This window comes from Ovis aries, chromosome 15 (assembly GCF_016772045.2).
Source record: "Ovis aries strain OAR_USU_Benz2616 breed Rambouillet chromosome 15, ARS-UI_Ramb_v3.0, whole genome shotgun sequence".
Classification (NCBI taxonomy): domain Eukaryota; kingdom Metazoa; phylum Chordata; class Mammalia; order Artiodactyla; family Bovidae; genus Ovis; species Ovis aries.
In genome coordinates this window covers 25,954,677-25,968,735 of record NC_056068.1, presented here as the reverse complement: position 1 = coordinate 25,968,735, position 14,059 = coordinate 25,954,677, and the positions used below count along the sequence as shown (strand labels likewise).

The following is a 14,059-nucleotide window of genomic DNA, read 5'->3' as shown; positions in this document are numbered from 1 at the left end:
TCTCTAAGTATATTTTCCAAAAGTTCTTTGTGTGTTATGTTACACAACACATTTCTCTGGGAAACTCCAACTTTGGCTTTTGGGTTTTTTTGGTTTTTTTTTTTTTTTGGCATCACTTCCCTGAGCCAGGAAGGGCAGTTTGGGCGGAATCCCAAACGCACGGAGGTGGCGTCTCTGAGTAGATGGAGAGTGAAGACAGGCGGGCCCGCCTCGTGTTTCTTATTATGGTGTCTAGACACAGGCAGGTCTCGAGGCTGCAGGAGACAAGAGGTGTCATGTCCCAGAGCACCAAACACTTTCCAGTGTGAGCAGACTCCAATCCCCTCACCAGCGAGGGCAGCTGGCAGGAGATCCGCAGAGTGTTCCGTGAGGACAGGTCCTACTCACGCCTCTAAGGGTCTTGCCAGGCAGAGGAGTCCAGGATTCAGTGACTCAGGGGTTGGAAATTAAGGAGGCCCTTACAGTTGGGGGCTACCCTTGTCCCTGGCCGTGGAGACCACCATCTCCACTCCAGTCAGAACGAAAGCACTAAAACCAGCCTCTGCTTCACATTCATGGGAACTGACATATGGTATAATTTTTTTTTAAATCTTCCGAGTTCCCTAGGCAGCTTTGACGTGAATATTAATACTAACATAATTTCATGATGATTAGAGAACACAATTAGGGGCTATTAATAATGACACAAATAATGACATTTAAGGCCTCATTTTTAATTTGAGTAATATTCTGTCTGGTGGTATTTAAACAGTCCTGTCTAGCACAATTAGGGCAGTGCCAGGGTGTAGTCACTGCTCACAGAATCCGTCAGGCCCACCTCAACCACCAACCTGTGTGGCAGAGGGGATGGATGGGGGGCGCTGGACCTCAGATGTCCCAGCCACGGCCCCTCAAGACAGAGGGCCTTGTGAATGGATTGCAACACAAGAGTCCAACTCGAGAAAGATGGGTGGCAGCTGGAGTGGAGCCCACGAGAAGCGGTCACTTTCATCCTGAAACACTGCTCTCCTCCTGAGAGCTGGAGGGACCAGAGTAGGTGTCCACGTGTGCACGTCAGTCCTGGTTGTGCTGCAGAAAGTAGCTCCCATTTCCTCCCAGAAACCTCTCCAACCCATCTTCCGTCACATTGCCCCTACTCCTGTCTTAGCATCCAGCACATTTGATTCTAATTATCTGTTTGCTCATCCACTTCCCCAGCAGTCTGCTCACTTGTTGAAGGGCTGGAGTGGCTATTTGCTTTTACCTTGTCTCTTTGCCCTCAGTTCCCAGGCACATAGTAGGTTGTCTGTGAATACTTGTTGAATGACTTAATGACCAAATGACAGTGTTCTGCCTTCCATCCTTTGGGCACATGTTGGAAGCTGAAATCCCATGCCTGCAGGAGCTCTAAACCACATCATGTGGGCATTTCTGCTGCTGCTGCTGCTGCTGCTGCTGCTGCTAAGTCGCATCAGTCGTGTCCGACTCTGTGCGACCCCATAGACAGCAGCCCAACAGGCTCCTCTGTCCCTGGGATTCTCCAGGCAAGAACACTGGAGTGGGCTGCCATTGCCTTCTCTGGTGGGCGTTTCTAACTAATGCTAAACATGTGGACGATGATTGGGTTGGCCGAGGGGTTGCACAGAGAGGAAACGTCTGTGAAATACAAAACTTCAGGCAGAAGCCAGGGACGGTTAGGATTTAACCCAAAGTCCTTGACCTTGGTTAAATGGCATTGGGAAAAAAACATACTCTAATTTCATGATGTATTTTGGTGTTATAGACTTGATTCTATATGATGAAAATTGACAGCTAAGCCTGAACTAAAAGCTGGATTTTTTTTCTCCCAGTTTGGGATTCTGCAGCAGAAAGGAGGAACCAAAGTAACAAACTTTCTGTTAAGTGAGACTCTTCAGTGAAAAGTAGGAAGAAGAGGGGGAGGAGAAGGAAAGGAAAGGGGAGAGGAGGACGAAGAGGTGGGGGCTGGGGAGAGGAAAGAAAATCAGTGAGCATTTATCCTGGGCCGGCATCTCAGGCACTTGACACCCACTGTCTTCTTTGATCCTCATAGTAATCCTCTGAGATATAGATTATTATTACTATTTTTGTTTCACGGATGGTAGAACTGTAGTTTAAAGAAGTTAAATCAACGTGCCAGGTCCCACAGCAACGGGTGCTGATCCCAGCCACAAACCCATGTCAGTTCGACTCCAGAAGGCAGACGATCACCATCCACTGAACTCGGACAGGTGACTGAGGGGGAGGACACGTGGGTGCTGAGCCTCGGCAGAGGGATGGGAGAGGAGGCAGCTCCTCGATGCCCCTCCCACCTGAGGCTCCTGTGGGGTCTGCAGGGGGACAAAGGGAAATCCACTGGCCCAGGGCCAGAGCAGGCAGCCCTAGGACCAAAGAGGGCAGGAGCCTGGGCTCCTGGATGGGTGTCCCCAGACACGTCCGAGGACAAAGCTGGCGGGCAGCCGGCTCCAGCGCAGGCCAATGGGGCTTTGGCTGAGGCCAGTGAGGCCACAGAGGCCGGGGCAGGGTGTGCAAACAGCAGGGGAAGTTAAGTGGAACCTTTCTGGGTAATTGACTCTGTCTGCCCACAGGACCCCCTGCCAGGCTCAGGCAGGCCCAGACCTGATACGCTGCAGCCTGTCTGGAGTCTGTTCTGCGAGGCAGAGCGCCTGGCTGACAGCAGGCTGGTAATTTTGTTATAAGACTCCCCTCTTCTGTCTGCAAGCCTCCTTTTGTCTGAGTTCCTGTGCCCACAGGCAGGATGGGACTAAATGGAGGATGGGGGGCTCAGGGGTGAGGGGTCCAGGCTGAGCCCCCACACCTACCAGAGGCCCTCCAGCCTCCTTCAGCATCCTTTCCAGGTGTTGAGCTGGTACCCACAACCCTCCCAGCAGCAAAACGGGCGTGAGGGATTCAGAAGGGCACTGGGTTCCCATCAAGGGGTTCTTGCAGCAGCAGGAAGCCCTCGAAAGCCCCCAGAGCTGGTCACTCATCAGTGTCCTCCTCCTAGGGTTAAACACTTATTTTCTGCTGCTACTTACCACCATCCCCCAAATCCTTCCCTCTCCTTCCTGGTCTGCACAGCCTGGGCATTCTGCCCACCCAGCCCTCAGACTCAGTCTCCCAAGGCAGCAGCAGGAAACGTGGTCTGCCTAGCAGGTGATCTTGGGATCACCATGCCTGACCATTTGGAGCAGTAGCTGGAGAGGTTCATGTGGGGGGCTCGGGAGGGCCCAGAGGAGACGGGAACACCAGAATCAAGGGTGGCATGAGGGTGGAGCTTCCTGGGACCCAGGCTGGGGACAAAGAGGCAGAGCAGCCACGTAAAATAAGGCAGGGGCAGAGCTAGGCCACCCACCTCCCACTCCAGCTCCTCTACTGGCTCTGGGGTTGCTTTCCACTCTAGGTTTATACGGGTTTAAATCAACATTCTCATCTTCCTCTGCTCACCTGTAGTTTCTCCCAGTGCCCCGAGGTCTACGACTGACACTGCCATTCTCCCAGCTGAGAGACTCCTGATGCGCCCCCACAGTCAATCAGAAGCTGAGTAACACGGATTCCCCTTCCCCATGTCTCCCTACATTCCATGGGTACCCGTTAAGGAGAAGCCCTTAGACCATCCTGCCCAGACTGTCACAAATGCCCCCTTGCCCACCTCTGGGACTTCTAGTTCTCCCCTACTTCACCCTCTTCTACCTATACCATTATCAGAATTAAATTCACAAAAGGTAAAGTTACTATATGTTCAACATTTACAAAGAGCTGACCACGTGCCAGGCATTATTCTAAGCACTCCACAGACATGATTTATTTGATCCTTACAACAACTTCATGGAGGTAAGTACTGTTTATCATTCTCATTTTACAGATGAAGGAACTGAGGCACGGAGAGATTAAATAACCTGCCCAAAGGTGCATAGTTAGCTAAGCAACAATACAGCCAGGAATCAAAATCTCCACTCTTTCTCCTAAAAGTAGCAATGGTCACATTACACTCTTTTTACTCAGCAAACTTTCAGGGTTTTCTCACTCTCTGCTGCTGCTGCTGCTAAGTCGCTTCAGTCGTGTCCTACTCTGTGTGACCCCAGAGACAGCAGCCCACCAGGCTCCCCCGTCCCTGGGATTCTCCAGGCATGAACACTGGAGTGGGTTGCCATTTCCTTCTCCAATGCATGAAAGTGAAGTCGCTCAGTCGTGTCCAACTCTTTGCAACCCCATGGACTGCAGCCTACCAGGCTCCTCCATCCATGGGAGTTTCCAGGCAAAAGTACCTACCCCAAATCCATCTCCTTAGCTTCTACGCTTCAAAACCCTGTCCTAACCTACCTTCCTACTCTCATTCTCAACCCGCACATTCCAGCCCGAGCCGCTGCATCTTCTTCCCCAGGTGCTATTGAGCCTGGGAAACCTTGTTCTCAGTGTACCTTCTATCACCCCGTTTCTGCTTGCCCAAATCCCTCCCTTCTCATCCTCCAGCCCAGCCAAAAGTCAGGCTTTGCCCTTTTTGAACTCTTCTTAGATTGTTACAATGGCAAGAGGATTGGCCTGGGACCTACCAGGTTAAAATACTTAATCTCCTTAATGGTTCCGTCACCTTAAGAAAGCAAATTCACCTCTCTGAGTGTCAGTTTCCTAGTCTATAAAATGGGAGTGATGATAAGAGTACTTTATTTTCCAGAGTTGCAATGGCTAAAGGAAGTGATTTGAGGACAGTGTCTGGCTCCTAGTGGACCCTCAGTAAAGGTTAACATCCACCCCCTGCCTCCCAGCTTCTTGCCCTCACAGCTTTCATCATGTCTCCCTGGCATTTCAGCTGTTCAAATTCTCAGGAAACTAAGTTATCTAAGGGCAAGGATAACCCATCGGTCTCCTGCACTACTTGCCAAGTGCCCAACATCGCTGGTGCTCCATCAATGAATGAATAAAGGTACAAATTCATCTAAATGTTTGACTAGGGTCAATTTAAATGTTAGAAAGGGGACCCGCCTACCAAAGGAGATAGATCCAGATGGTCTCTGAGCTCTCTTCAACAGTCTCTTTCTAAAGAGAATTTGTGTAAAACACAAAATTCTCTCCCTATCTCATAAAGACATCAGCATTAGGTCACATTGACTCCTCAAATCCATTTCCAGCCCACTCACACTTTTTCTCCTCCAAATTCTTTTTTCCAGGGGTCTGGCATTTCCAGTTCATACCAGGAAGCTGAGGTTCTCCGGTGGCCCAAAGCACGGCGGCCCCTGGTGGAAAAGTCAAACCAGCAAATAGAAATGTCACTCAATCATTTCCCTGTGCTTTCCTCTCATTGGCCTTCTCCACCACATATAATGAGAACTGCTTTTTGCCCAAATATTGTTTGAATTTCAAATACACAATTTCCCCCAGGGGTGACCAGATGAAAAGAGAACTCTGGTTTGCAACATAAGACCTCTGTGCGGAAGTTGCCTTGAATGAACACCGAAACGAAATTTTTATTGAGCTCCTTGAAATGACAGAAGCACATCAAGGCAACCAGGCTCCCTTCCCACTGTGGTGTGCTAAAATTATTTTAAATGAACACCAAGGAAGCACCCCTCAAGGGGTGAGGAAAGAAGGAAAGGATTTTAAACGCAGTGGGCAAAATAATAAATCCGTTCATGGCATCTAACCCATCCCTACAAGCACCCCAGCATGTGTCTTCCAATGTGTCTCTCTGTACAGACTCTGACTGTCCACAGCTGGGGCTCTTAATCAGAGGGAGAAGGACAGTCTAAGAGGCCCTAGGGCAATGATTCTCAGTCCTGACTGCATTAGAATCTCCTAACGTGTTATAGAAAAAACAGATGCCCAGATCCCACCCTGGACCATGTAAATCAGAATCTCTATGTGTAAGGCCCAGGCCTCAGAATTATATAAAAGCTCCCAAAGGATTCAAATGTGCAGCCAGGATAGGGTGTATGCATCAATTTAGAGGGTATAACCCCCAGAAATGGCAGCTAAACTTGTGTATGTGTGAGAATAGGTGTGTGTTTCTGGGGTAAGACATCATAGTGAAAGTCACTCAGTCGTGTCCGACTCTGCGACCCCATGGACTATACGGTCCATGGAATTCTCCAGGCCAGAATACTGGAGTGGGTAGCCGTTCCCTTCTCCAGGGGAATCTCCCCAACCCAGGGATCAAACCCAGGTCTCCTATACTGTAGGTGGATTCTTTACCAGCTGAGCCACCAGGGAAGCCCGAGGGGTCAGTTTCAGACAATTCTTTAAAATATCTGCAACTCTAAACAGGTTCTCATAATACGACTATACCTTATGTCATGGGTTCCTTCCAACTAGAAACTGATGTGTACCTAAGATGTTGCTGAGGGTTAGGAGCTAAGGGGCAAACAAAAGTTCTCTGGTTCCTTGAGCAGTGAGCTTGTTGATCAAGATTCCACATGGCAACAAGCTGTCAGTGAGGGGCTCAGGGACACTAATGAGGGAAGGCCCACTGAAGAACAGAGGGAAACATTCTCACAGGCAAAAACTGGGCCCCGGTGTAATTTACTATTTCAGCAGCTCTGCCTGTGGCTCAGCTGACAGCTGTGCCCAGCTTGGCCTCCAAATCTGGACATCAGAAGCCATGACCAGAGAGAGGGTTGAGTGCCCAGGATCTCCTATTTTGGGAGCTCCATAGCTCTGGCTGGCCACTGCACTCCATAAAACTGTCCTGAGAGCCAGCTAATAAGTGGGTGTTGGGGACCGGAGGGAGGCAGATGATGGTGGAATCCCTAAGCAGCATCCGCAGGACTAAGAGGCCCCTTGGAGTTTTCAGTACCATCAGAACATGATTTCAATAAATCCAGGGAGGAGGCAGGGCAGGGGGCAGAAAGTGGGGCAAGGAGGGAAGGTGCTGGGCTCACCAGCCCCCTAGAAACCCTCCTCCAAGCCCTGGAGCCTATTCTGTTAACAGCACCACTCTCAGCTCCTCCTCCTGCCCAGCTCCCACCCCCACCGCTCAAGGCTTGGTGGGATATCAGAATTTAGGCTCCTCCAGGGTACAGCCAGGCCTGCCTGTAGCACCGCCACCACCAAAAGGCAAGAGGGCCAGCCTCGGGGGCTGCCCAGCCCCAAGTCAGCTGCCTAAGTGCTCAGCCCCGCTCATGAAAGGGCCCCCTCTTCCTCTCTTCTCAGCCCTGCGCTCTAATTTATCCTCGCCTTTGATAACCAACTCCAAACACATTGAGTCGAGGCCCGGCCATCAGCGCACAAAGGCCTGTGCTCTCCCGGCTGAATGCGCACTTCACTCTTGGGGGGATTTCTATACAAGGCGAAATCCACCAAACAAGCTATTACACTTAAATCAGACAATGCCTGAGGTGACGGCGAGGATACCAGCGTTAATGACTCAGCTAGCAGCGGGCTTCTCTATGTGGAAGCTCTACCGCAGCATGGCAGAGCAACCCGCTGCCCTTCCCAGCCTCGCGGCCAGATCCCTCTCCTGCTCCCGCACTAGAAAGTTGACCCTCTGTGTCTGCCGGTTCTCTGAATCCTGAGTGTTGATTCCCCCAGGCCCACGTAGACTGACTCTTGATTCCCTTTTTTGCTTAGGAAAAAGAACTGAGAAATGAAGCCTGCCTGCCCCCTTCTCTTGCCTTCATTCTGAAGATGAGGAAACCATGGGGATTGTTGAAAGTCACATAGGCAGCTGGAGACAAAGCCAGGATTAGAATCTCTTGTTTCTCGCCTTGTCCAATTCATACAAGAACTAATATAAATTAAGCGATGCGCATAAGGCACTTTGCATAGTTTCTGGCACAGGAAAACATGCTCGATAAACATTGGTTGTTAGTCGTTGTAGTAGTAGCAGCATTTTTATAAGTCGCCCAACTGCTCAAGGAGGGCCTATCATGAGCCAGACAGTCTTAGGGTGCTGCGCACAAACAGTAAACAGAACGCAGCCCTGCCCTTCTGGAGCTCCTACTCTCATGGAAGATTCAAATGGAAAAGACTCAGACAATTGTATAGTGTATAGCGGTGTACAGTGGAGAGTGACAGCACAGGGGAAGTAAAGGATGCCTTCGGGTGTGCAGGGAGAGCTCCCGATGCAGGCTTGGGAAGAGAATCTGGTGTCTCGGCTGAGAGGGAAGGAGGAGTTGGATCTAGCCAGGTGAAGGGAGGTGGGAAGGAGAGAGACTGGTTGGGGAAAACAGAGACTTCTAGGAGGAGGGTATAATTGAGTTGTAATTGAATGTGAGAAGGCAAATAAGGAATGCAGAGGTGCATGAAGACAAGATGCGACAGGATAACTGGCTTGGATGTATCAGGGGAAGCACACTGACCGAAACCGCCCACCCTGGCCAGGCAACCATAGTAACCATGTGCGTGAGTTATTTTATGACAGGATGTCCCAGTCAGGACCACGGAACTAATAAGCCACCACCAACCAGAAAAATTCAGGAAAGGTCAAAAGGAGAAGCCATGTGTCCTGCCACCTCCCAGAATCCTTCTTGCTGGCAACCATCTTGGCTGAGCAACGCGTTCACCACCAGGAAAGACCCTGCTGCTGCTGCTGCTGCTGCTGCTGCTCCTGCTAAGTTGCTTCAGTCGTGTCTGACTCTGTGTGACTCCAAAGACGGCAGCCCACCAGGCTCCCCCATCCCTGGGATCCTTCAGGCAAGAACACTGGAGTGGGTTGCCATTTCCTTCTCCAATGCATGAAAGTGAAAAGTGAAAGTGAAGTCACTCAGTCGTGTCCGACTCCTAGCGACCCCATGGACTGCAGCCTACCAGGCTCCTCCATCCATGGGATTTGCCAGGCAAGAGTACTGGAGTGGGGTGCCATTGCCTTCTCCGAGGAAAGACCCTGGGTCAGAGTAATTGACCAAAGAAAACCCGGAAACAAGTCCCATCAACATAAAACTCGAGACTAAGCGCCACATGGCAGAGTAGTTCTCCTGGGTACCCTTTCCCTGCTGCTCTCCACCCAGGTGCCCCTTCCTAATAAAGTCTCTTACTTTGTCTGCATGTGTGTCTCCTCGGAAAATTCATCTCCAAGTGTCACTCAAAAGCTCACTCTCGGGGCCTGGAAGGGGTCCCCCTTCCTGCAACAGATGGGGGGAAGACAGGGTGGTACAGGGAGGAAGGCCAATGGTTGTGAGATGTGAGACTGGAGACGCAGGCACAAGTCATCTCACGAATCACATGAGAAGCCATAGGAGGGAGCCTGAGCTGGAGGAGTCAAGGGATCACAGGGTCCACAGGCATGCGGAGGTCACAGGGGAAATGGGCTTGAGGGTGGTGGTGGGTAGGTATGCATGGAGCAGGGCGGGGAGACCACTTAGCAGGTCAAGGCCCAGTTTAGCACTCACTTCATTTCAATCCACTGCATGCCTGCAAGCACGCTAAGTCGCTTCAGTCATGTCCGACTCTTTGAGACCCCATGGACTATAGCCCACCAGGTTCCTCTGTCCGTGGGGTTCTCCAGGCAAGACTACTGGAGTGGGTTGCCATTCGCTCCTCTGGGGGATCTTCCCGACCCAGGGATGAAACCCACATCGCATATGACTTCTGCATTGGCAGACGGGTTTCCTTCACCACTAGTGCCACCTGGGAAGCCCTTCAACCATTGCGTGGTTCTAATCATGAGTCACCAAACAAGGCCCACTATTAGGAGAACTCATGGGGAGTGGGGGGAGGAATAAGCTGAAAGTAGACAGCTCTGGCCACAGGAAGAGAGAAATCAAACAACAACAGGTTTCCCTGGCCACTTGGACCATGATCCAAAGCTTGGAACATCCAACAGTGAGAGCAAGTTCTTCCCCACCAACCAGATATGTGACCTTAGGCCACCTCCATTTCCCCATCTGCACAGTGAGGACATTCACTAAGAAAGTGGTAAGCTGCCTTGCAATTCTCCCATTCTGTTGTTCTATTACTCGAAATATAGATCATATATTTTTATTCTAAGAAGGCTTGCTTTGCATTTTAATGTTTATAAAAACAAGACAAATGGTTTGCACGCTATAATAAGGAAACACAGCACATCCAGATCAAGTGTCATGCACAGCAGACATTTCCTCTTCTGGGTCCAAGAGACCCAGCTTTGACAAGGTCGAGGAAAGGCTGCTTGGGAGCTGTGGTTCTGAATGTCCAGGCTTCTTCTCACAGCCTGTGCACAGTTCCCTGGTCTTCAGGAAACCCTCTTCCCAAGGCCATTGCCCTGAGGAGCGAGGTTCTACAGAAGGCCATGTCTGTCTCTCTCTCTCTCTCTCACCCAATAGCCCTGGCAGCTGCTAAGGCAGATACCAAATTTCCAAGGACTGGGGGCAGGCGAACAATACAGTGAATTCAGGCTGGAGTGAGAAAAGAAAAAAACCGCATCAGAGCTGTTTTTGGCTGGAAAGTTGCTCTCTATCCCGTAGCTTTAGGACGCCAGCAGCGTAGCATCCAGAGGCACACAGCTGCATGGAACAATTCAAAAATTGCCTTGTTGGACTACAACGTGCCAATTTTTCAAATCTAGAGCCATTTTCACTATTACAGTCTGTGCCGCCTAAGCCCAGAGAATTTTCTTCTGGGAGGGAAAATTGATTCCGAGGTTACCATTAACCCCCATTAGCACAGCACGCCCCATTCCAAAACCATTCTTGGGAACCAAGGGGGCCAGAGGAAGCTCAAGAGACCCACAGCGAGGTTGGTGCCCAACATCCCGGGTGCTAACAGCCAAAGTCCATTAGCCCCATCCTCAGGAGGGCAAGGGCAAGAGAGTGCATGAGATGGAGAGAGGTGAGCGAGAGGAAGCAGAGAAGAATCTGGGCATGAGCTTTCCCAGGAATTCCTAGGCTTTGGGAGTTTCCTGGCACAGCTCACTTAATTTGGGTGGCTTGGGAACTTACATGAGCCGAAGAGCAGGTGCCAAGGCTAAAATCTGCAGAGATCCTCTGGATTTCGGTCTGCAGCTCCCACCTGTGACTCCGCTCTCTAATAGGGGCCAGCACCTCAGAGGGAAATGTTCTCCAGGAACTGGTTTGGAGGTGCCCATCCACCCCCATTCCTTGCACCCAGCTGCTCAGGGCCCGGGTCTCTGCCAGATAACACAGCTCTAAGGCTTTGTCTGCCCTGGTGCTGTATATGGAAAACCACTCCAAGCCATTCTAAGCACAGTCAAGAGCCAACTGCCTTGATCATGGGGTGTGCTGTGACCTCCATCTCCCCAAACATAGAGCAAAGACCCACCAGTTCAGCAGAGAAGGCAGCGGTGACAGCGACTGCTGCAAAGCCAGGAGAGAAAGACAACTGTGGGAACAAAGGGGGAACAGCGGGCAACCGAGGAGGGCAGCACATCCACTGATCTCTCAAGCGTTATTATTCACACGCCGGTGAAGAGCAGTAGGCGCTGGTCTTGGATCCGGCGAGCCCGAGAAGGAATTCTGGCTCTGCCGCTTGACCCTGGACAAGTTACTTACTCTTTCCGAGTCTCTGTTTCCTCTTCCCTAGCCTAGGAAGTAAAACATAACCACCTGGCAAAGTGGATGTCAATATTAAGTGAGATAATATAGGAAAGGAGTGATTATATAATAGTTTGCTCCAAAATATGTCTGTATGTACATACGTGAATAACTAAGGAAGCCCACCCTCCATTCGAAAACATCTCTCTCTTGTTTACAGAATGACATTGCTTTGTTCTTCTTGCAAGAGTTGGCCTCAGTGCCTGAGATTGTGACTAGGTGGATGACCAGCTCTGAACTGGTCGGAGAGCTTGTCAGCCTCCTTAGTGCTCCAGTGGTGCCTCTCCAGCACTGTTGGAGAGAGGAAAGCGCTCTGATACAGCATGGCTTACCTCCACAAATATTTAGAGCGTCTTCCAGATGTTAGGTCCTCTGCTAGGCACTGGGGCTCCAAGATGAACCATATCTGGGCCACTCCCAGCCCTCCAGGGTGCCAGGGAAGCCAACACAGCAGACCCATAAATACAGCTCATCACAACCCTGCAGGGAGAGGGCAGGGAGGCCTCATAACAGGGTCAACAGTAGGGTGGGCCAAAGAGGGCGCCCCCAGGCGTGGGCCCCGGCACAGCGGTTGCGTCTGTCCCTGCAGACACTGGGAAGTTGACCTCTCTGAGTCACGGGGTGATTTGTGCGGGAGGGGAGAGGAGCGCGCAGGGCTAAGTGCTGACGGGACGTCCCTGTCAACACAATGTTCCGCCTGGCCGGGCCTTCATATATAAAGATATTTAATGAATTAGTTAATTAATGAGAGGAGTTTGATTGATAGATCATATGGCGCTCGCAGCAGGGTGAGTCTGACCCTCGATATCGCCGCCTCGGCTGCAATCCGTCCCCCTCATTGGTCGGGAGAGCGCGGTCGCTCTGGCAATTTGCATGCATTTAATGTAGCTCTTTAATAGGATGTAATGTTAGCAAAAGCCAAAAGCGCAGCAGCTGTAACTTAAAAGACAGCCCCATTACTGCAAGCCTTATAATTAGGGTAAGAGGGAGACTCGGTCTGCCATATGTTAAACTCTTTTGAGGTTAATAGCTCTGTAAGATTTTTGCAATTTAAAAAAATTACACTTGAAGGATGATGACAAGCCTCATCAATGAGGCGCCTCTCCACCGGAGGAAAGGGACAAGGAGGAGCCCAGGTCCCCCAAGACCGTCTTCCCCGGGGGACGTGACCAGGTGGCCCCTCTCCCGCCGCAGGTCACCCCGTCCCCACCGGCTTCCCGCATCCCGGCCCCATTAGCGCGGGGCAGCCGGCTCAGCTTGGCCCACCTGGCTCCGCGCAGCCCCCGCAGCCTCCGCAGCCTCCGGTCCCCGCGGCCTCCCGGGGAGGCAGGGCGGGCGCCAGGCGATCCGCGCGCCCCAGGCAGAGGAGCAGCACGGCGCGTGCTTACCTTGCAAAGTCCCGGGCAACTTGAGAGCAATTACGGGTCCCCGCAGATGCCCCGGGCGCTGACTGTACAGCCGGGACCCGAATCAGGGAACACACGGCGAACGCTGCCCGGGGCGGGAAGAGGAAGTCGCCAGGAATTTGCTTGGTAATTACCGGGCACAAGGCCTTGGGGGTGTTTGTCACCTCTGTGCCACAGCCCACGGGGCAAGGTTGGGGACGGAGTGAGGGGCGAGTGGTGCGGAGCCCTGGCCTGCGCCCGAGGACCCTGGAGCGCTGGCCCCTGCACCCTGGCCGCGACGTAGAACAGAAAGGCCTCCTCACCAAGCCCGCTTGAGGAGGACTGCACCCTCCCAACCTCTGATGTCTTTCCTGAGGGTCCCTTCCCAGCGACCTAGGGGCACGGGTGGAGGGGGTGGGGTGGCAGGCAGCGGGAGTCAATCTCTGGATACCTGAGCAGCCTCCTCCCGAGGTCCCTCCCGCCGCCTGCGCTCGGCGGGGAGCCGGGGCCGCCAGGCACGTCGTCTCCCTGAGGAGTTCTGCCTCCCGCATCTTTCCCTTCTCCCTCGCTGCCTCGCGGAGTGCGTGGGAGTCAGACCAAATTCCTGATGACAGACACTCCAGACAAAACAACAACAAGGAAAAAAGAAGTAATCCCTCTTATTTTTTTTTAAAGGGGGCTCTTGTTAAAAGGAAATTGCAGGAGAGATCAAATTACTGCTAATTGCACAATTACCTGATTATCTCTGATACCAAAAATACATGAGGTCTTTTTCCCCTTCCCAGCCACTTTGAGAAGTCTCAGGGACATCTCTGGGGAAAGGACACCAATCTCTTTGGCCCAAATACCAAGGAATATGCAGAAAGGGGGCTTGTGGGTGAGGGTAGCAAAGGGAAGCTTCAACGGGGCCAGGGTTGACCCCCAGAGAGGAGAAGGAAAAGTTCTGAATTGGGAAAGAGTTAGAGCGTGGGAAGAGAAATGGGAAAGATAATAGAAACGCATCTTCCAGTGAAGTATATGCCCGCGCTCACAGGGCTTCAATTTGGTGAGACCCATGGAGATCAGGTCAATTGCTCACGGGTTTTGGAGCTCTCTACAAGGCATGGGGGCCTGAGTTTGAGCTGGTATTGGGTGGAGAGTTGAGGAAGCTGTTGAAACCTACGAAACTCTCATTGCCTTTTGGGGGCAGAGATTATTATGGTGGGTTTCTGCAAC

General features: G+C 51.6%; 1 long non-coding RNA gene across 1 annotated transcript; it reads right to left on the bottom strand.

Annotated features, from left to right (window-relative positions):
* Positions 1–692: 692 nt before the first annotated feature.
* Positions 693–13,384, bottom strand: LOC121816676 (uncharacterized). The gene is made up of 4 exons (XR_006056333.2): positions 12,848–13,384; positions 8,967–9,053; positions 5,136–5,231; positions 693–2,055 (listed from the first exon to the last, which is right to left on the bottom strand). It is a non-coding gene; the product is annotated as an uncharacterized LOC121816676 (long non-coding RNA).
* Between the last annotated feature and the right edge of the window lie 675 nt (positions 13,385–14,059).